At 36.9% G+C, this 21,267-nt stretch overlaps 1 protein-coding gene and 1 pseudogene across 5 annotated transcripts in view; one reads left to right on the top strand and one right to left on the bottom strand.

Moving 5' to 3' along the window:
* Positions 1 to 21,267, bottom strand: part of GNAL (G protein subunit alpha L) — a 529,947-nt gene that overhangs the window by 92,285 nt on the left and 416,395 nt on the right. The gene's annotated exons all lie outside the window — the stretch shown is intronic.
* LOC138169872 (zinc finger MYND domain-containing protein 19 pseudogene) lies at positions 6,499 to 8,938 on the top strand (annotated as a pseudogene).

Here is a 21,267-nt window from a genome sequence, read left to right on the forward strand (position 1 = left end):
GAGAAAGTGAGGCTGGTGATGTTGCACAGCCTCCGCTCAAATTCAATTCAATTGCAAGTCATGGCATCATCTTCCTGATGTCATGGTCCTTTTCAAGAAGGACAAACCACACAGCAACTCAGTGATCTTATCAGCTCCTAAGGATTTAATTACCATTTCTATGCTGACAATTTACAACCTGCCCAAATCTCTCTGCTGACTTCCAACCATGAATCTCCGCCCCTTCCATACATCTTCAACTGGATATTCAGTAGACATCTTACACTCAACATTCCCCAAACAAAATTCATCATCTTTCTTCCTAAACCAGAGGTGGGGAACCTGTGGCCTTGAGGCTACTTGTGGCCTTCTAGGTTCTCGGGTGTGGTCTTTTGATTGAATCCAAATTTTATAGAACAAATCCTTTTTTAGGGTGAATTTGTAACATTATTTGAATTCAAATTACATATTTACATTGGGATGGAACCAATGACCATATTTTACACTACTGTAATTTCAAATAACAAGGATTCAAATACATGTGAACACTTTATTACATATTCATTCTTCTCATTAATATGAATCAAGTGTTTCCAATACTGAGCTGAACTCATATTATCATTTTTACTTTTTTGACCATTATCTTTCTTTTTCAAAATTTAGCTCAGAAGACATGTCCTCTAATAAATCTCTTCTCTCCCACCTAATAATAGTAACAATAATGCTAATAACAATGCTAATATTGATCAATTGCATTTATATCTTGCTTTAAGGTTTACAAATTTGATCCGCACAACAATTCTGTGATGTAGGTACTATTATTCTGCTACCCCTCCCCCCGTTTTAGATTTAGGAAACTGAGACAGACAGAAGTTAGAAGACATGTACAGTGTCACATATCTAGTAAGCGTCTGAGCCCAGATTTGAACACAGGTCATCCTGATGCCAGGTCTGCCTAGTTGCCACCTAAACTAATGTGTCACTATCACAAACCACTAAGATTTAAACAAGTATCCTTTGTTTTCCTGAATAGATATGTTCCTGAAAAAGTTCTTTGTTAGTGAAAATGTTTAAAGTTAAATCAAGTTTTAAATATATTAGAGCACAGATTTTTTACCTGTTTGGGGTCACTTCCTCGGTCTGAATAGTGTGTTCATTATAACTGCACCCGGACTGCCTTTGGGCTTTCTGGGGAAGCCTAGGGACCCCTCTGCTTAATATATTCAAATGCATAAAATAAAATACATAGGGTTACAAAAGAAAAGGCATGGACTCCAGGTAAAGAACCCTTGCATTAGAGGAATTTGTTATTTAGAGAAATATTGATATGAATACTTAAAAAAAAAAACAAATACAGCTCCCCTAATTTACCTTTCATACACTGACATTTGTTTAAACTGTGGTATACCACCAAAATCCCTGTCCAGCTGTAGCTTCTTATGTATAACTAAATGATCTTTCATTCTGAAAAAAAGGTCCTATATTTATGCTTATTTGTGTTTATCTTCTCTCCATTTATAATAATCTTTCCTCTTTAAGATCACTGACCTCGTCTTCTTCCTTTGAGTCCCCGCTGAGTCTAACAGGGTCTGTGGTGGCAGAGAGGAGTTTAGGAGGTTTTAAAACACTTCTGGCTAGTCTCTACCTTTTTCTGCTTTTGTTCCCCCTGTGACAGCCCGGTCTGTCTTTTATAGGCAGTATTCTTTAGCCTCCCCTTACCCACTGCCCTCACATCTATATCCTGTGATACACTGAGTACAAGACTCATGAGAGTCCTGGGGTTCCTCTGAAATGGAGATGAATTTGGTTTCAGGGTTTTTTGTGTGCACCCAAAGGATCAGATTAAGGACTGATGTGGCCATCAGCATCTCCTCACCAGATGCAGTAGACAGTCTGGACTTGGAATTAGGAAGATCTGTGTCAGCTTATGATCTTGTAACCAAACCTTTCAGCCTAAGTTTCCTTATGTCTAAAATGGGGATGATAATAGCACCTTCATTATAGCATTATTATGCGGATCCAACAAGGCAATATAATCATAAACACAAACACACACATATATATGCATACAGCCTTGTAAGTCTTAAAGCGCAGAATGATGTGAGCTCATCATTTATTATTACTACCCTTTGCACTGAAGCAGTGGAATCAGAGAAGAGCTGAAGAGAGAGGACTGGGGAAAGGCAATCTTCCACCTTTCTGTCACACTAACAGTAAAAACTTGTAGTTAAGGTCTGATCTCTACCAATGGGGTACAGAAGGGGAAGGGAATAAACATTAAGCACCTACCTATGTGCCAGGCCTAGTGCTAAGTGCTTTACATTTATAATAGAAGGCAGCATATGCTAAATACCAGGAAAGTCAGAGTATAAATGATACAGAATTATTTCCTCTTTAATCCTTCTCATCTCTAAGTAACTCTTGACCCTGCTGTTTCCCCTGAACCCCTTAAACTACCATCAATTCCAAAAGGATCACTTTCCTTGATATCTCTCTACCTCAACCTCTCTCCCCATCCCCAACATCTTCTTTCTTCAGGTAGGTTTATTTGGCTGTTTTCTCTTTTTTCCATTTTAGAGTTATTACTCACTCAAAACACTGAATTTTGTGAGTTTTTTTCTTCCCCTTGAATGTACATTTTTTGGGGGGTGGGTGGGGTAAGAGCATCTATGAACTACAGCTTATCTTTCAAATGTGGGAGACAATTACAGTTAATTCAATTCAACAAGCATATACTGAGTGCCCACAGAAGAGATATAAAAACCAAATAAAAGGACACAGTCTTTATCTAAGATCATAATCGTGAAAGAAGATGCCAGACTGCAGTGGTAGAGAGCATTTTTTTGACCAGTAGTTTTCAATAACAGTGAAATCACAGCTCTAGTCTCTATATTTTCTTCATGAAATCTTGGAAGATAGAAAAACTTCACTGGGTTTCTTGATAAGTGAGAGTTTAGGGGCTTCTGTATAATTCACTGTACTTCTGGATTGTGAGGTAGATCCTATTTAAGAATCTTAGTTACTTATTACAAGTGTATTTTGATATATATTTCCAGAAATCACCCGGAATCTAGAAGAATACAAAACTTCCCACTTTTACTAGACCAGGGTTTCTTAACCTTTTTTGTGTCATGTATTCCTTTGGTAGTTTGGTGAAACCTTTGGATTCCTCAGAAATAATACTTTAAACGAACAAAGCTTATAAAGAAAACTAATTGTATTGAAATAATATGTCATTTTTTCCCCATCCATATTCACAGACCATGGAGGAGGCTGGGAGCCTGGACCCCAGGTTAATAACTACTAGACCAGATAGATTTCACACTTTGGGTAGGGAATTCATACTTTCACAGTCGATTGGCCTGCCAGTGATTTGAGTTATAATTCTGTTAAAATATATCCAATTTTATGAAACATTTAGACTAAGAACCACAAAGTTATAAGAAATGGCAAAAGTTAGTTGCTCCTAAAATATATCCCTTGTTGGATGTCATCTGATAGACTAGCAGTTTTATGATACCATACACTTTGGCTTATAAAGTAAAGAGAAGGGCACTTAAAGAAAGGGAAGCCTAAAGGCCATTTGTGGAGAGTCCTTCCTCCTCCTCCCTCATTTCACATCACTCACATATCCCATTATCTCCTCTTTCCACCACCTCACATGAAAAGGTAGCCCTTTAATCCTTGCTAAGGTAAACCCAACAATATATACCCTCAATCCTATTCTTTTTCCTCTAGAGATTTCCTCTATCACATCCAGTCTCTAATCTTCAATTTCTCTCCTATCCACTCACTCCTTTCTCTCTCATCTCGAGTCTTCCCCACTCTCCCATTTATGTCCCCCTATCCTTTAAAAAAAGTCCTCAATTGATAAAACCATCATTGCTGGCTATTATCCTTTATCTACCCTCCTCCTTTCTGATCGGCTCCCTGAAAAAAGCTGTCTATACTAGGTGCCTCCACTTTCTTTCCTCTCACTTACCTCACCCTTTGCAGTCTGACCTCATCATTCATCTGAAATTGCTTTTTCCAAAGTTATTAATGAACTTTGGATTGTTGATCTAATGGCCTTTCCTCAAGCCTCATCTTCCTTGACCTTTCTGTAGCCTTCATCAGTGCTGATCAGCATGTCATCCTGGGTATTCTGTCAAGGTTTTTGTGACACTGCTTTCTACTGGTTCTCTTCCCACCTGTCTAAATTTTCTTTATCAGATTTTCAATTGGTCAGGTCTATTAAATTCAATTGGTCAGGTCCCAAAGTTCTGACCTGGGCTCTATTCTCCCTTTATACTAAAGGTTCTTAACCTTTTATGTGTTAACCTGTTTATATGTTAACCCCTTTGGCAAAATGATTTTAAGCCTGGGGACCCATTCTTAGAATGTTTTAAAATGCATAAAATAAAATATATTATTACAAAAGAAACCAATTACATTGAAATAGTTATCAAAATGTAAAAAATATTTCAATTTTAGATCCAACAATAACAACCCCTGTTCTGTACTGTCTTGCTTGCTAATCTCATCAGTTCTCAGTCTTTTCATCTCCATGCAAATTATTCCCAGACATATAAATGCAGCTTTAATCTCTCTTCTGATTTCCAGACCCACATCAACAACTGTTCTCTATGCCCCACAAGCATCTCAATTTCCACATATCTGAAATAGAACTAATCTTCCTCACCCCAACACACCCATCCCTCACTCTAACACTTCTCACTTTGCAATTTTCTTAATACTGGAAAGGGTACCTGTACTTTCCCAGGCATAGGCTTGTAATCTCATTGCCATCATTGCCTCAATTTCTTACTGGCACTTACCTCGTATATCCAATCTGTTGTCAAGTCTTGTTTCTACCTTCCTAATATCTTTCATGTGTATCTCCTCCTCTCTACTCACATAGCCACCATTTCAATACAGATTCTTGGTGCCTCTCCACCTAGACTACTGCAACAGCCTTCTAATAGACTTCCCTGTCTCAAATGTCTTCCCATCCTCTACTCAAGATGGTTTTACTAATGTGTAGATATGACCATGCACCCTGACCCTGCCTATAAACCCCAATGACTTCTTATTACTTCTAGCATAAAAAATAAGCTTCTTTGTGTAGCACTTAAAACCTTTAAAAGCTGGTTCCTTCTTACCATGCTAGTCTTAACATACATTACTATATCTATGTAGTCTATAATCAACGACTGGCCTACCCGCTGTTCTCTGAACACCATACTCCATGGCCTGGTTCCCTGTCTTTTTACTGGCTTTCCCCTATGTTCTCATCTTTCTCATCTCTACCTCCCGACTTCCTTCACGACTCAGCTCAAACATCAGCTCCCACAACAGGTCTTCTCCCTCATCCCCACTGCTGTTATCTTCCCTCTGAGATGACCTGTACATATCATCTATGTACATGCCTGCTAGAATGTTGGGTTCTCCGGTAGAATGTGAGCTCCGTAAGGGAAGGGATTGTGTTTTTTACCTTTCTCTGAATCTTCAGGGTTTGGCACAGTGTCTGGAACATAAGTACTTAATAAGTGCTTATTGACTAAATAAATAAGTAAGGATCAAACAGAAACTAAGAATGAAAACTGCATGCTACTATCTGGTTTTATTTGCAATCAGAGAATTAAAAGACTGTGTAAAAATCAGAGTATATTTACTGTGACAACAAAATTTAACAAAATCTAACTAGTTAAAAGAGTAGTTCTGCTCCCTAAACCTCTCTTAATGATTGTTGTCTGCATCAGTCTGAGACCCACTTTTTCTGTATGTCTGTGCCACCAGGGGGCAACTTCAGCATTACTTAATTCCTTACCCTATTGACCCTGTTTAGAAAAACCATGTAGTCTACATCTAATAACTTGCTAATACACTTGGTCAGTCTCCAATCTTCTGAAAAAAAAAAAAAAACAAACAAAAAACAAAAACCAAACCAAAAACAGTTATGCCAGACTTTTTCTTGCAATGTCAATGAGTTTAAACCATGGTGTTGAATAATCAATTCATAATGCTCTTACCTTTATACAATAAAATTACTTTTTGACCCTGTGATTTCATTGGTTGTAGCTAATTCCGGGTGGTGAAACTCCCCCAATCAATGCAGAGCTGCAACTATTATACAACTTACAGTCTTAGAGAACTGTCTGGGTCTCTAAGAGGTTAAATAACTTATTCAGAGTCATAAACCAGTATATGTCAGAGGGCCTTGAATCAAGATCTTCTGATTATGAAATTAGCTCATTAAGCAACATGCCAGGCTGCCCCTGTGACATGATTTTAGAAAGAGGAAAGGTTTGAAAAAAGAGTGATTATTACTAGTGGCAGAGTAGATAAAGCATTAGATGTAGATAAAGTATTAGACATGGAAAACTGTTCCCAGAAAGACCTCAGTTCAAATTCTGCTTTAGAAATTTACAGTCTGGTGGCAGGCCCCAGGGAAGGGGCAGTGGTGGAAGAATAGCCAGGGACTTAACCTGAGGTAAGGAGGGAGGGAGGAAGGAGGTTGGCAGCTACAGGTAGGAGGCCATGGCCATCACTAACTTTAAAATGGACATCATGCCGCCCAACTGAGTGGCTGGGAAGACAGAATACACACTGATAGACGAACAAGCCACCTCACTGCTGGAGAGTTACTCTTTTGAGACGAGAATTGAAGTAGACATTGATGGAAATGGTGCTAAAATATCTGTTTATGCTTTTGACAAAAACCATGGAAGGGGATCTGGACGTTTATTCCTGAGTTGTCCTGGGAGTGAAAGAAGGGAGGGATTTTTCCAGGACTTCAGGTGGTACGTCTTAATGTAGTAACAGTGGACAGTTGACTAGACAACCTGTAGTTAGTGCCATGGGGTTGGAGACCTAAAGCAGAAGAAATCTCTAGTGAACAAAGGGAACAGAGCTTTTGCTGGCTGGCAATCCAGCAGTTTCCCACCCATCCTACAGAAGAACACTTCCCCTTCCTGAATGTTACTAGTTATTATAATGCTAACGAAGATGTGGTAGAAGAAGGGAATTCCTCTACCTACTATGAATGCCATATCCCCTGTGCACAATGACTAAAAAGGAGCTGTGGGAATTCAGCATCTGTGGCTGGTGTCAGGTGGCCAGGTACTGTGACTCTCACTGGCAGCAAAAGGACTGGCCTGCTCACTAGAAACATTACCAGGAAAAGAAATTAATCTTCCAGCAAGAGCTTGAGCCAGAACCCTGACTGACCAGTGACATCTCAGCAGTCAGATTTCTGCTCGGATAGGCATCTGCGGACTCTTGTTTTCACACAGTAATAACAGACTGGTTATTGAAACTGGAAGCCCTGAAGGACCCAAGGATGCTTGCATAGAACAAGCACTGTATAGACCAAGTCACTTCAAGGACTCTGTGTAAGGGGGCATAGCTTCCCCTCCAGGAATACTCTCAGAGACTACTGTGGAGGCTTCAAGCAGGGAGGCTTTCATTATTTATACATTAATTTATTTGTATACTCATGCACGGTTTTTAGGGATTAGAAATTACAAACAAAATCATTTACAACAATCTTCAAATGAGAAACTGTTAGGCCACACGTCTAAAAATCATCCTGTAACAAAACCTCATTACCTAGATAGCCGGAAGTCACAGCAAGTGAGACACGGTCAGGGGGATGGGCTTCCAGAATCAGCAGTTACTCTGATGGAAGTAATATTTTTGAAACAGCAAAGTAAAGGGTTGGAATAAAATAAAGAAATTTATTATCTGTGCAATTCTGGTCAAGTCATTTAACCTCCTTCAACCTCAGTTTTCTCATCTGTAAAATGGGGACAATAATAGCATCTATCTCACAGAGGACTCATGCCAATCAAATGAAATAACCTGTGTAAAACACTCTGTAAACCTTAAAATGCTATATAAATGCTTGCATATTCTATAAAACTGAAAAGTTACTGACAAGCTCTATCGCTCAGAAAGGTCTGCAATCCACACAACTAAACTGGTTTTAATGGTTTCAAAGCAGATTTTCTTCACTGATGGTACAATCTTAAGAGGAAAAAATGAAACCAAGATTTTTATGTAAAGAACCAAAATTATTTCCTTTTTGATATTTTCTCAACAAAAGGAAGAGGACAAGAAAGGTTATTAATAACCCTTTTCTCCTTTATCAGGGAGGTTGCTCTCCCCCATTCTTCCTCCCCACCAAAAAAGACATCGATAGGATCATATGGGGAACAAAACCCTGTAAGACACTCCTGCTACCTTGGGATCTTTCACAAAATGAATTCCAGTATTAGCTTCCAGAACAGGTTTCACAATTTTTTCAATGGTTTTTTAGAATCTGTCTTGTCCTTGGAGATCATCTTGTCCAAACTCCTCATTTTACTGATGAAAAAGCAGGCTGAATGAACAGTCCCAGTTTGTTCAAATCCTTACAGGTAGCATGTGACAGAGCCTTTACCGGAATCGCACCCCTGACATTCCAAATCTGACTCTCTTGCCACTACACTATGTGAAAGCAAGTAGAAAATAACCTTCAGCACCATCTCAAAAGAAAGCTGGTACCTCTTCTTTCTTGAGATTCTAACAGTGATGTTCTCTAAATAATACATACTTCACACTATATTTAATAAACATATTTTCTCCTGGAGAGGATAAAGTTAGCAAAGATCAACTTATTTTTGCACCGTTAATTTTTAAAGCAGTGCTCCTTCGATCATGTTGTGGACTATATTTAGTAGTTATCTGAAAAGGACATCCTCTTCCTCTGTAACAAGATACAGTGATCTTAATGCCTGTGTGTGATTTCTTAAATACAATTACCACAACAAAAATTTTGGAAAAAGTAAATGGTGAATTTAAATTCTCTTCCTTTTGAGAGGGATGGAAAAAGTGATAACATTATAACAAAACAGTGAAATTCTCAGTAGGATCTAGTGCCGAGAATGCAAGATGGACACAAGAAATTGCAGTGGAGAAGAAAAAAAAACCTGTCCCTTGGAATCATCTTAAAGCTTTTGTTTAAATGCTATGATTACCTTCAAAGCAAAAATACGTTTTCATTTTAATGATTTTTGTTAGTACAATGGTGCAGTATTAAGGACCAATGAGGGGCCATGTTTAAACTGGCCTTACAAATTATATTTCAAATGCAGTGTGTTCAGCTAAATGTGTGTTTGTGTGTGTGAAACTCTTTAAAATCTGAGTATCTAAGGAAGTGGGAACAAAGCCATTAGCTAAATCTCTATTATGCAATTAGCTTTGCATACTTTTTAACCAATGGTTTACTATTCTACATATAAATACCACATTAACTAATGACTATACATTAACTTTAAATAAATATTAAATAACTAATATATCTGCAAAGCGTTATTTTAGGCCCTGAGAATAAAAAGATAGAATAAGACACTGTTCTTGACCTAAAGGAGTTTATAATCTAATACAGAGGTTAAGACAAGTATGCTAAAAACTTAGTATTCCAACAGTGAAATTCAAGATTAAAGAGAACAGGAATGGAGAAATTAAGAATCAAAGACTTTCAGAATTGGAAGTGACTGTAGGTCATCAAGTCCACTCTCCCTAATTCTGCAGATGAGGAAATGAAGTCATAGAAAAGTAAATGACTTGGCCAAGGTCATATAACTGTATTAAAGCCAGGGCAAGCCCTAGAATGTTTCCTGATTTCTAGTCCACTTATTTTCAATGACCACATTAAAAGACAGAAAATTAACTGTAAGGTCCCTTACATCTTTCCATCTCTGAAATTCTAATGTTGAGTCTTAATTTTGCCATTTAGCTTTTATGAAGGCAAACTATAAGAGGTTCAAGGAACTATTAAATACGATTTTAATTTGTTTCTTGGTAAGATTTGTGATTTCATAATTGTAAGGCACTCCTGTTGAGGGAATTGGCTCTACCAGCAAAAATCAGCAATGTGTCTTCCATTTATGGTCTCAGAAAGGTACCTAATAAGTTTCCCAGGGTCACAAAGTCAGTACAGAGGCTAGATTCAATATGTAGTAGAGAAAGAATTAGAGAATAGGATTCCAAGGGACATTAGAAAACAAACCTCTGCATTGAATTTTTTTTGGTCAATCCTGCATTCTTGGCACTAAACCATACTCAGAATTACACTGCCTTGGTATGTTTTCTCTTTTCTAATCCTCCTTAGAAGCAAAGAAATCAGAGAAAGAGGATTTATAAAAATGCAATTCTTATATACTCCCAAACAAACATAAGATGGTAGGAAGTACAAGTAGGGCAAAAATCAAGGTAATCAACATGGTCGGCTTCCTGTATGCGTTTAATAAAGGAGAACAAACAGATCCTATGAAAAAAGTTTTAGTAATTGGTGATGGTTTGCCTAAAAAGTCTAAGGAGTGATTCAATAACTGGGGTTAGTAAACTGATAGGCTACAGAGATAAGGGGGGAAAGAAACACTCTATTTTAATCACCTCTTAAAAGACATTCTCCCTGACTTCTCACTTCCCTCAGTTACCGGATCTTACTCACAACCCAGTTACCTTTCTATTCCTCCTGCCACTACCCTTGTATATGCCCACATTGCTAACTAGCTATCTAGATGATTTCAAAAATCTTCCAAAAATATTTGTGCTTTTACTTCCTTGCACTAATTGCCTTTTTTTTTTTTTTTTTACCATTGCTAAATTTCTTTTCTTTAGATGTGGATCAGGTCATCACTCTTCTCCCAGAGACCTTCCAGTTTAGCATATTTGATGGCCCCAATACAAGTGTTATATACTTTCCCATTACTGTTCCTTTGCTCTCACTGTTCCCTATGACAGGGATGTTCTTTCTTTTTCTTTTCTCCTACCAGTTGAATGCCTATTCATTTTTTAAAGCTCTTTGAATGAAATCCTTCAAATGCTTCCTTTTCAAAGAAACCTCAATTAATCACCCCAAAAGTATCTCCTTTCCCATCTTGTATTTCAAACTGTACTTTGTTCACCCTTTTCTTCTGAACTTAGGTATTATTGTGTATATATGATAAAACACTTTATAAACATTAAATCACTATATAAATGTCCGCTGCTGTTTTTATTGCCAATGTGAGCTCCATGAAAGCTGAGACTACATCTTATCTAAATGATATCTCTTTCCTAGTTCCAGACCTCAGCTTAATGTCATTTAGCCCACAGCAATAATTGTCTCCGGGACCCTGTCCTTGCTGTTACAATAAACAGGTGTGATTCTGCAGTATCTTTAAGTAAAAAAGTCAGGCATGGGTCCCAGCATATGACATAAGAGGGAATTTTCAGTGTTTCATTCTGACAACTCATTCTCATGACAGAGGAACATACCCTTAAACAAACTGCAAGAGACAGTAAAAGATTGGTAGAAGAAAAGGAAAATATTGGTGCTGGCAGTGATAGTCATTGAGAAATGTTTCTTTTCCTGGTCTTGCATCTTCTTCCTCTCCTTTATTGCAAAAAGGTTCTCAGCATTATCACTTTCTTCATTATGCCTCAATAATTCAGTTCACCTTTTTGATGGCCAATCTTCTCATCTTCAGACATGGTTTTCCTTAAAGTTTCCAAGCTCTTGAGGGGAGAGCTGTGTTTCTTTTATTTGTATTCCTAGAGAACTTGGCACAAAGCAAGTGACTAATAAATGCTTTATTATCAATCTTATTTATAAAATGAGGTTATTGGATCAGTTGATTTTACTGAGATGGCAGTACAGCATGGTATAAATTGATAAAACACTAGACGCTGAAGTGTGTGAAGACTGTTAGAAAGGAACTACCATGGAAAAAAAGGGAGGAAAAAAAAGAAAATAAAGATTACAGTTAGACTTGGAGAAGAATGGCAAATCAGTAAATTTGCCAAGAAAACCCCAAATAGGGTCACAAAGGGTTAGATATGACTAAAAAATGACTGAAGAATGAGTCAGAATATGGAGTTCCTTACATTCAAAAGTTAATAAGCAAATAATCCGCATAGTAGGCAATTGGAAACCAATGAAGTTCTTTAACAGGGGAGTGATGTGATCATGTAGGATCATTGATCTGGAGCTGGAAGGAATTTCAGTGGCCTTTTGGCTCAAGTCCCTCACTTTATATATGAGGAAACTGATCCAGAGAGGTTAAGTAATGTGTCCAAGGTTATTCAGGTAGTATGTGTCAGAGGTGAGATTTGAACCCAGATGCTTTGATTCTAGAACCAGCACTCTTTTCACTGTGCTATTATATCCTCACTGTATTAGAACTTTGAATTAGGATGCTTATTTGACATCAGTATGAAGGATGGACTGGCTAAGAGAGAGACATTAGAATGAGACTAGTTAACAGGTTGTTACAGTAGTCTAGGACAGCTAGGTGGCACAGTACATAGAATGCCAGGTCTAGAGTCAGGAAGAGTTATTTTTCTGAGTTCATATCTGGCCTCAGTTACTTACTAGCTGTGTGACCCTAGGTAAGTAACTTAACCCTGTTTGCTTCAGTTTTATCACCTGTAAAATGAGTTGGAGAAGGAAATGGCAAACCACTCCAGTATCTTTGCCAACAAAACCCTGAATGGGGTCATGAAGAATTGGATACAACTAAAAATGACTGAACAACAACATGGTAGTTGTCGTCTAAGTGAGAGATAATAAGGTTCTAGCCTTCTACTGGAATTGCTCTCTCCCAGTTTCCTTAGGAGCATCTTACCACCAAATCAAACGCCCTTTCTCAGTACTTTCCTGACTTTTCTCCAAAATATCTAACAATATGGACCATCCCCTCCTTCTTGATATAGTATTGGCATTTCATTTACGTGATACTGTACTCATCATTTCCTTCTTACCTTTTCCACCACTCCTGTTTCCCTTTCTCTTTTTCCACATTCCATCCATCTCTTTTATATGAATGTCCCTCCAATGATATATCTTTGGACTCCCCCCCACTGATTTTCTTACTATATTATCTCTCATTAATCTAATCTATTCCCGTAACTTTAGTTACCACCTCTATGGATAGAATTTCTGAAATTCTGCTTCCAGTCTCATCCCCTTTCCAGGGCTCTGGTCTTGTCTAATTGCTTACTTGGCACGTCTCCTGGATCTTCAACCGATGTCTTAAATTCTGCATGTCTAAAACAGAACTGATCATTCTCATTCACAATTTGCCCCAGTCTCTTTAATTTTTTCTCTTTCTCTTGATGATGTACCAAGAACCATATCACATAGGCTCAAAGTCCATCTCTTGCCACTCATATCCAATCACTAAAAGGCTCAGTCAAGTCTACCTTCATAGTCTCTTGAATCTATCCTTTTTAAAGAAAACGTCCCTTTTAATCTTATTGCAGCATCCCAGTTCAGACCATAAACACCTTTTCAATATTGTAAAAGCTTTTTAACTGGTTATCATGTATTCAGTTTTGTCCTTTTCCAATTCTTCTTTTAGGAGGAAGGCAATAAACTATCATACAGCACTATGTTCCAGACACTGTTTACAAATATCATTTCATTTGATTCTCACCTACCCGTAAGACAGGTATTATTATTATTATTATTATTATTATCCTCATATTACAGTTGAGGAAACTGAGGCTTAAATGACTTGCCCAGAATCACAAAGTGGCTGTCTGAGACTAGATTTGAACTAGTAAATGTAGGAGGCAGGATTTGATCTCAGATCAAATCTTGAGTCTTAGCACTCTATTCACTGTGCTACTTGTCTTTGAGAATTCCTTGGAAAGAATCTTCCTAAGTATCATACTGATCAAGTCATTCCTCTGCTGAAAGACCTCTAATAGCCCCATAAAGCCAACTAAATCATCTATTAACTTCTTGCACCGGTATGTAAGTCCTGAACAGTCTGACCCCAGTCATTTATTTTTTATTTATTTATTCATTCATTCACTCATTTAATCAAATCCTTTATTGACTTTTTACATCATTCATTTCTGTAAGATTTTGAGTTACAAATTTTCTCCACGTTTTTCCCCTACCCACCACCCCAAAATAGCGATCCCACTGGATATCCCCTCCTCCAGTCTGTTCTCTCCCATATCTTCTCCCATACTCCCTCTGACTTTGCAGTAGGGCACGGTGCATCTCTATGTCCCAGTGCCTGTATGTTTTATTTCCCTTTTACATGTAAAATAATATTAATAATAGTATGTGTGTATATATATATATTTAATAATTTGATTTTAAAACTCTGAATTCCAGATTCATTCTCTTCCTCTCTTGTTACCCACCCTTACTGGGAAGATAAGCAATTCAGTATAGGTTGTACATGTGTAGCTATGCAAAACATTACCAGTGGATAAATTGTAAAAGACTGACTATATTTCCCTCCCTCCTATCCTACCTCCCACTTGTTCTATTCTCTACTTTGATCCTGTCCCTTTTCAAAAGTGGGTGCTTTCAAATTCCCTCCCCCCAGCCTGCCCTCCCTTCCATCATTGCCCCTCTCATCCCCTTCCCCTCTACTCTCCTGTGGGGTGAGATACCCTTTTTAGTGTGTATGTCATTCCCTCCCTAAGCCAAATTCAATGAGAATAAGGTTGACCTATTCCCTTTTGCCTTCCTGTTCTTCCCTTCCATTGTGACCATTTTCCCTTGCCTCTTCTATATAAGAAAGTTTACCTCATTCAGTCTCTCCCCATCTCCTCTCATTATATGCCTCTCTCACTTCTTACTATCACCTTTTAAGTATCATCCCTTCCTATTAAATTGGTCCTGTGCCCTCTATCTATGTATACTTGTACACACATATATATATATATATATATATATACACATTCACATATATATTCATACGCCCATATACCCTCCTGTATAGACAAATATATATGAGTATATATATATACATATGTGTGTGTATATATATATATACATATATATGTATATACACACACACACATTTCTATTCCCTTCAACTATTCTCATACTGAGAAAAGTTTCATCAATTACGACTATTGTTTCTCCATGTAGGGATATAAATAGTTCAACTTTGATAAGTTCCTTATGATTTCTTTTCCCTGTTTACCTTCTCACTCTTCTCTTGCTTCTTGTATCTGAATGTCAAATTTTCTATTCAACTCTGGTTTTTTCAGCAAGAATGCTTGAAAGTCCTCTATTCCACTGAATGACCATATTTTCCCCTGAAACATGATACTCAGTTTTGCTGGGTAGGAGATTCTTGGTTTTAATCCCAGCTCCTTTGACCTCTGGAATATCATATTCCAAGCCCTTCTATCCCTCAGTGTGGAAGCCGCTAGATCCTGTGTTATCCTGATTGTATTTCCACAATATTAAAATTGTTTCTTCCTGGCTGCTTGTAATATTCTCTCCTTGATCTGGGAATTCCAGAACCTGGCTATAATATTCCTAGGTGTTTTCTTTTTGGGACCCAGTAATTAAAAAAATTTTTTTTGGTCTTTATTACTTCGTTTACTTTTAGTTTACAAGTTTCAATTCCAGAATCCCTTGAGTTTCAAATTTTCTTCTCATCCCTCTCCTCACCTTCCCCCTCCCCCCTGCCATGACAGCATGCAATCAAGTATAGGATCTGCAAATACTTTCACATTAGACATTAGTCAGGTTGTACAGGATTGTAACTGATGGAATAAACAATGGGAAAGAGGAAACAAAACCAAACAAGAAAAAGAAAGACAGCAGGTAGTTTTCCTCAGTCTGCCTTCAAACTCTGTTCTTTCTAGCTCTTTCTCTAAATGTAGATATCTCCTTCCATTATGAGTTTTTTGGAGTTGTCTTATAACCTTGCATTGCTGAGAAGAGTCCAGTCTATCAAAGTTGGTTTTCACACATATGTTGTGTCTGTAATTGTGTACAAATTTCTCCTGGTTCTGCTCTTCTCACTCAGCATCAGTTTGTATAAGTCTTTCCAGGTAAATATGAAGTCCATTTGCTCCTCATTTCTTATAGCACAATAAGATTCCATTACATTCATATACCTCAACTTGTTTAGCCATTCCCCAATTGATGGGTATCCCCTTGACTTCCAATTCTTTGCCACCACAAAAAGAGCTGCAATAACTATCTTTATACATATGGGTCTTCCTCCCACTTCTATGATCTCTTTGGGATACAACCCAGAAGTGGTATTACTGGGTGAAGGGGTATGCAATTATTTATAGCCCTTTGGGCATAGTTCCAGATTGTTCTCCAGAATGGTTGAATGAGTTCACAACTCCACCAACAATGAGTTAGTGTTCCAATTTTTCTACATACTCTCCAGCATTTGTCATTTTCCTCTTTTGCGTTCTTAGTTAATCTGACCGGTGAGATGTGGTACCTCAGAGTTGTTTTGATTTGCATTTCTCTAATCAACAGTGATTTAGAGCATTTTTTCATATGTTTATAGATATCTTTAATTTCTACCTCTGAAAATTGCCTGTTCATATCCTTTGACCATTTATCAATTGGGGAATGACTTGTATTCTTATAGATTTCACATAATTCTCTATATATTTTAGAAATGAGGCCTTTATCAGAGACATGTTGTAAAAATTCTTTCCCAGTTTCCAACTTCCCTCTTAATCTTGGTTACATTGGCTTTGTTTGTACAAAACCTTTTCAATTTAATGTAATCAAGATTATCCATTTTGCATTTTATAATGCTCTCTAAATCTTGTTTTGACCCCAGTCATTTTCTAGCCTTTCACTACTCCCATTCATATGTTCCATGTTCCATTCAAAAGGAACTACTCATTATTTCCTTTTCTTTTTTCACTCTCATTTCACTATGTCTTAGGTCAAGTCTTCTATGATTGCCTAGAGGGAAGAGATCTCTTCCTCCTCAAATTTCTCATAGTAAATCTCCTTTGAACTTATTCTATTCTTCTTTATATCCTTAGTTAGTTGTGTACATGCCTTAAAACCTCACATCTGATGACAGATTCTTCAAGGATGGTATCATGGGATCAAAGATTTACAGTTAAAAGGGACCTTAGAGGTTTGCTGAGTCAACCCTTTCAATGTATATGAAGAAACAGATGTCCAGGAAGGTTAAGTGATTGACTGAAGGACACACCAGTAATAAACAGCAGAGCCCCAATTTGAATGTGGAAGCACCAAATACTCTTCAACTTATTGTTGGGGGAAGAATACTGGATTTGAATTGGAAGACACAGGCTAAAATCTAAGTTCTGGCACTTACTTGTATAACCTTAAACAAGGCAAAGAAATCCAGATTTAGAGTTAAAAGGGATCCTAAAAGTCAACTAATCTAACCTGATCATTTTATAGATGAGCAAATAGAGGCTCAGAGAGATTTTGCTTAAAAGACTATCTTACAGAGAACTCTTGCAAGTCAGGCTCTCACAGTGTTCAAAAGAAGCAATACATGGACACTCTCAAAGTCTCCCTGAAGAACTTTAGAATTGATTTCATGACATGGGAGATGCTGGTATGGAACCACCCAGTATGACATATCTGTATTAAAGAAAGCGCTGTGCTCTATGAGCAAAGCAGAATTGCAGGTGCTCAAGAAACATGAAAGCTGCAAATTTAGAGACATCTCCCCACCAAATATTCATATGCCTAACCTGTTGTAAAGTTTTCCAAGCTCATACTGGTCTGATCTGCTACAGTCAGATACACTGTATCTTGACTCCAACATAGTGATGTCATTTTGGTCTTCTTTAAGATTGAAGGACACCCACCCACCCACCCAACCAATTTAAAGTGAATTCCACAAATTCCTTTGTCTAGTATTGTCCAAGGTTGGGGGTATAGGGATAGTTTCTCTGTCCACAAGGAATAAATGCGTAAAGTCACACAAATAATAAATGTCATTGGCATATTTGAACCCATATCTAGTATTGCAGGCATTGCTCTTTCTTCTGTAGCACCCTATCTCTAGGCCATTTCTCTTCTCTGGATTCTTCATCTATAAAACAAGGCAGATGAACTGGATTATCTTGGAAATTCTTAGGGGCTTTATTAATATGGTAAGGTCCCTTCTAGTTCTAAATCCTATACGTTTCACTTCTGAGCATATGTTTATTGAGCTGAATTGAATCTGAACTGAAAGCATGATAAAATAATTTTTCAGGCAATAAGATACCTGAACACAGAGGGAAAAAAGAGCTATTTATTCATCCTGCTAAAATTAACACTAATAACAGAAACTGGTCTAAGTTTCATTGACATTATGGCATAAAAGCTAAAGTAGAATTTGTACACATAAAGAGATTAATAGCTACCATTTTGATTAATTGTTGATAAATGGCTAAATCGTTACTGTATTGTACTGATCATCTGTACTTGTCTACAAAAATGCCTAGAAAAAGCATAGTATTTATCTTTCTTCTCTACAAAAGGAAGAAATAAAAAAAGTATCGAAGTAAAGATATAATCAAAACATAATTGATGTACAGAATTTTTGGTAAGGTGTAACTTGGGTTAAAATGTCTATTAATATGCAATTTCTTAACTTAAAATTGATTAGAAAGATGGCATCTTGCACACTTGGCCTTTGTGCTAAGGAACAATAGTAGTAATATAAGTCTATATAAATGGGAAACATTTTCAGGCAGACGTAAGATAAGGCTTCTCTGAGCTTTCAGAATCAAATTTTTTTGGACTCCTACAAACCATTTTTTGAGCCAAGTAAGTAAGAAAAATTCTTAAATAAATAGTTCAAAAAATTTCCTCTTCTTATTATTTAATTTTAGGCTATAAAAATAATCCAGAAAGTAAACCTCTTATTATAAATGAATATTCCTAAGAAAAATATAGTTTGGGAGAACTAAAAAGAGTAAAGAAAACAGCAGAACATATCTGCTTTAAACACACAAATAACATTTTCTTTTCTGGGCAACATTATTGTTTAGTGTCAAATTTATAAAATTTGATTTTAAAGATTTAGAAAAATAAAGACACTTTCAAGATGTTCTGGCTGACAGCATGAATTTACCTTAAGGTCAAGATTAGAATTCAGAAGTAGTGAAGTCTTAATCTCAATTAGCTGAAAAGTTCTGAAAGAGTGACTTTTTGAACTCATTGTCTTAGGTTCAGTATATAGCTTGAAAAAAGGTTAAAATTTTATTTTTATTATCCATTAATTTCTAAATCCTACAATTGACCATCTTTTTCAAAATCAGGGCTCTCCCCTTTTGATGAAGTAATTTTAAAACAAAACAACACAAAATTAGAGTATAACCTAGGGTTCATGTTAACAGTTAGTATAAACAGAGCCTTGACACACCATTGGAATGTATGACAAAGGCTCTCAGCAGAGCTTTGTTTAGATCCTGAAGTTCCAAAGAAAAACTGGATATTTTTATTCCTCAGTTTTTCTTTTCTGACATAATTTACAAACAAACAATGCCAGAGATCAAAAGATCAATAGCTACCATGAGTTTTAACAAAAGTAAATCATAGCACAACATAATCTTTGAAGAATCAAAATAATGGTTGACACATAGGCAGAGTGGAAATATCCACAGTGAGTGTAAATAGGCTGCAGGACATTACCAACAATGCCACATACCCATGAGTGGAAAAAAAATATCCAGAAGTTCTAAGAAGAGAAGAGAAGCTAGACAAGTCCATGTAGTGAGTGTCAATGATAACAAATGGATAGCCATCTAGTATTGCAATGTCAAAGACCTTGGAAAGATTTCCACATATGTTAGATAGACTCTGATTATTTATGGGTAGACGTAATAAGAGTCACATAGGATGAAGAAATAAGGATAGGCTGAAATCTGTACTTTCAGAGTGGAGTCTTATACCTTGATGGGATCATGGCACCATCGACTGAATTACATATGACATGCAAAATATCAATCACAAACTTCCCAGGTAATCACATCCTTTTTGAAAAGGATTTTTAAAAAATTATTTGGATTTTCTATTTAAAAAACCCCAAACTTTCAAGGTGAAGTATTGGATTGGTGACCTCTGAGATCTCTTTCTAAATTTCTTAAAGCCTATAAATCTATGGATTTAGGATAAAATAATAAAAAAATTTTCCTCCTTCAATCAAGGAAAATTATATATAGTATATAAATGTAAGCAGTCCTCATGTCACAAATGGATTACTTTCTAAAAGTTCATTTATAGATCATTTGGAACTTGCAGATTTTACCATCAAAACAAGTTATGAATTATGGCAAAACTTCCAAGCAAGAGCATAAAAAACTATTAGAACCATATCTCAAATATATGACTAGCACACACACACATATAATCTATAAACGTTTATAGATTTAAAGAGATTTACAAACAAATATAATAAAGAAATATATGATAATTTTATATTTATAAATATGACACATATCTATATGTGTAAACATAGAAGGGGGAAAGAAGAGGGAGAGGGAGAAGAAAAGGAGAGAGGGCAGAGGGATGAGGAGAGAGGGAGAGAAGAAAAGAGAAGGGAAAGAGAAGGGGGACATGGAGAAAGAGACAGACAGAAAATATGAGAATAACAGCAAGAATAAGTGAGCAGGGTAACCAAGTGCATATCATTAGAAGACTTGTCTCTGGGTCAAGAAGTCTTGCTTATTGCATCTACTATATATGTGATCATGTATCATTAACTGGGGTACTATGGGCAAGTCTCACTGACATCTTAAATATGACATACCCAAAAGAGAACTAATTATTTTTCCCTCAAACTCCTCAAATTCCCTGTTTATTTTGAGGGCAACACATTCCTTTGAGTCACCCAGACTTGCAAATTAGGCATTATCCCACAGTCTTCATTCATGATCACCCTTATCCAGTCAATTTACTAAGTCTTATTGATCCTATCTCCACATTATTATCACCTCTTATCTGTACAATGAGTTTCTACAAGCTACAATAGTTTCCTAATCGGTCTTCCAGTCTTCATTTTCTCCCCTTTCCATTTTATCCTTTCAGTTGCCAAGGTAATATTCTCAAAGCACAGGTCTGATAATGTCACTACTCTGATCAAGAGCACCTGGGGCACCTTATTGCCTTTCAGTTCTAAATCCTTACATCTTAAATTCTTTAGGATAAAATGCAAACATCTGTGTTTGGCACTTAAAGACTTTAACAATCTGACTTCACCCTACCCTTCCCACCTTTCCAGCTGATTACACATTCTTCCTCATCATGTACTCTACATGACAGCCAAACCGGATTACCTGATTTTCCTTGAACATGACATCCTATTTTCCATCTCTGTGCTTCTGAACATGCCTCAAATACCCTCTTCTCTCCTAAGTCTCTGTCCAAGAGCCACCTAGAAGAGCCCTTTCTGATACCTTACCACCATTGTTAGTTCTCTGCTCCTCTCATTACTATGTCCTTCCTTCTTATCTATCTATCTATCTATCTATCTATCTATCTATCTATCTATCTATCTATCTATC

The sequence above is a fragment of the Petaurus breviceps genome, unplaced genomic scaffold (genome assembly GCF_028583685.1).
Source record: "Petaurus breviceps papuanus isolate PSGF00001 unplaced genomic scaffold, PetGlider_PUasm1.0 38, whole genome shotgun sequence".
NCBI classification, from domain to species: domain Eukaryota; kingdom Metazoa; phylum Chordata; class Mammalia; order Diprotodontia; family Petauridae; genus Petaurus; species Petaurus breviceps.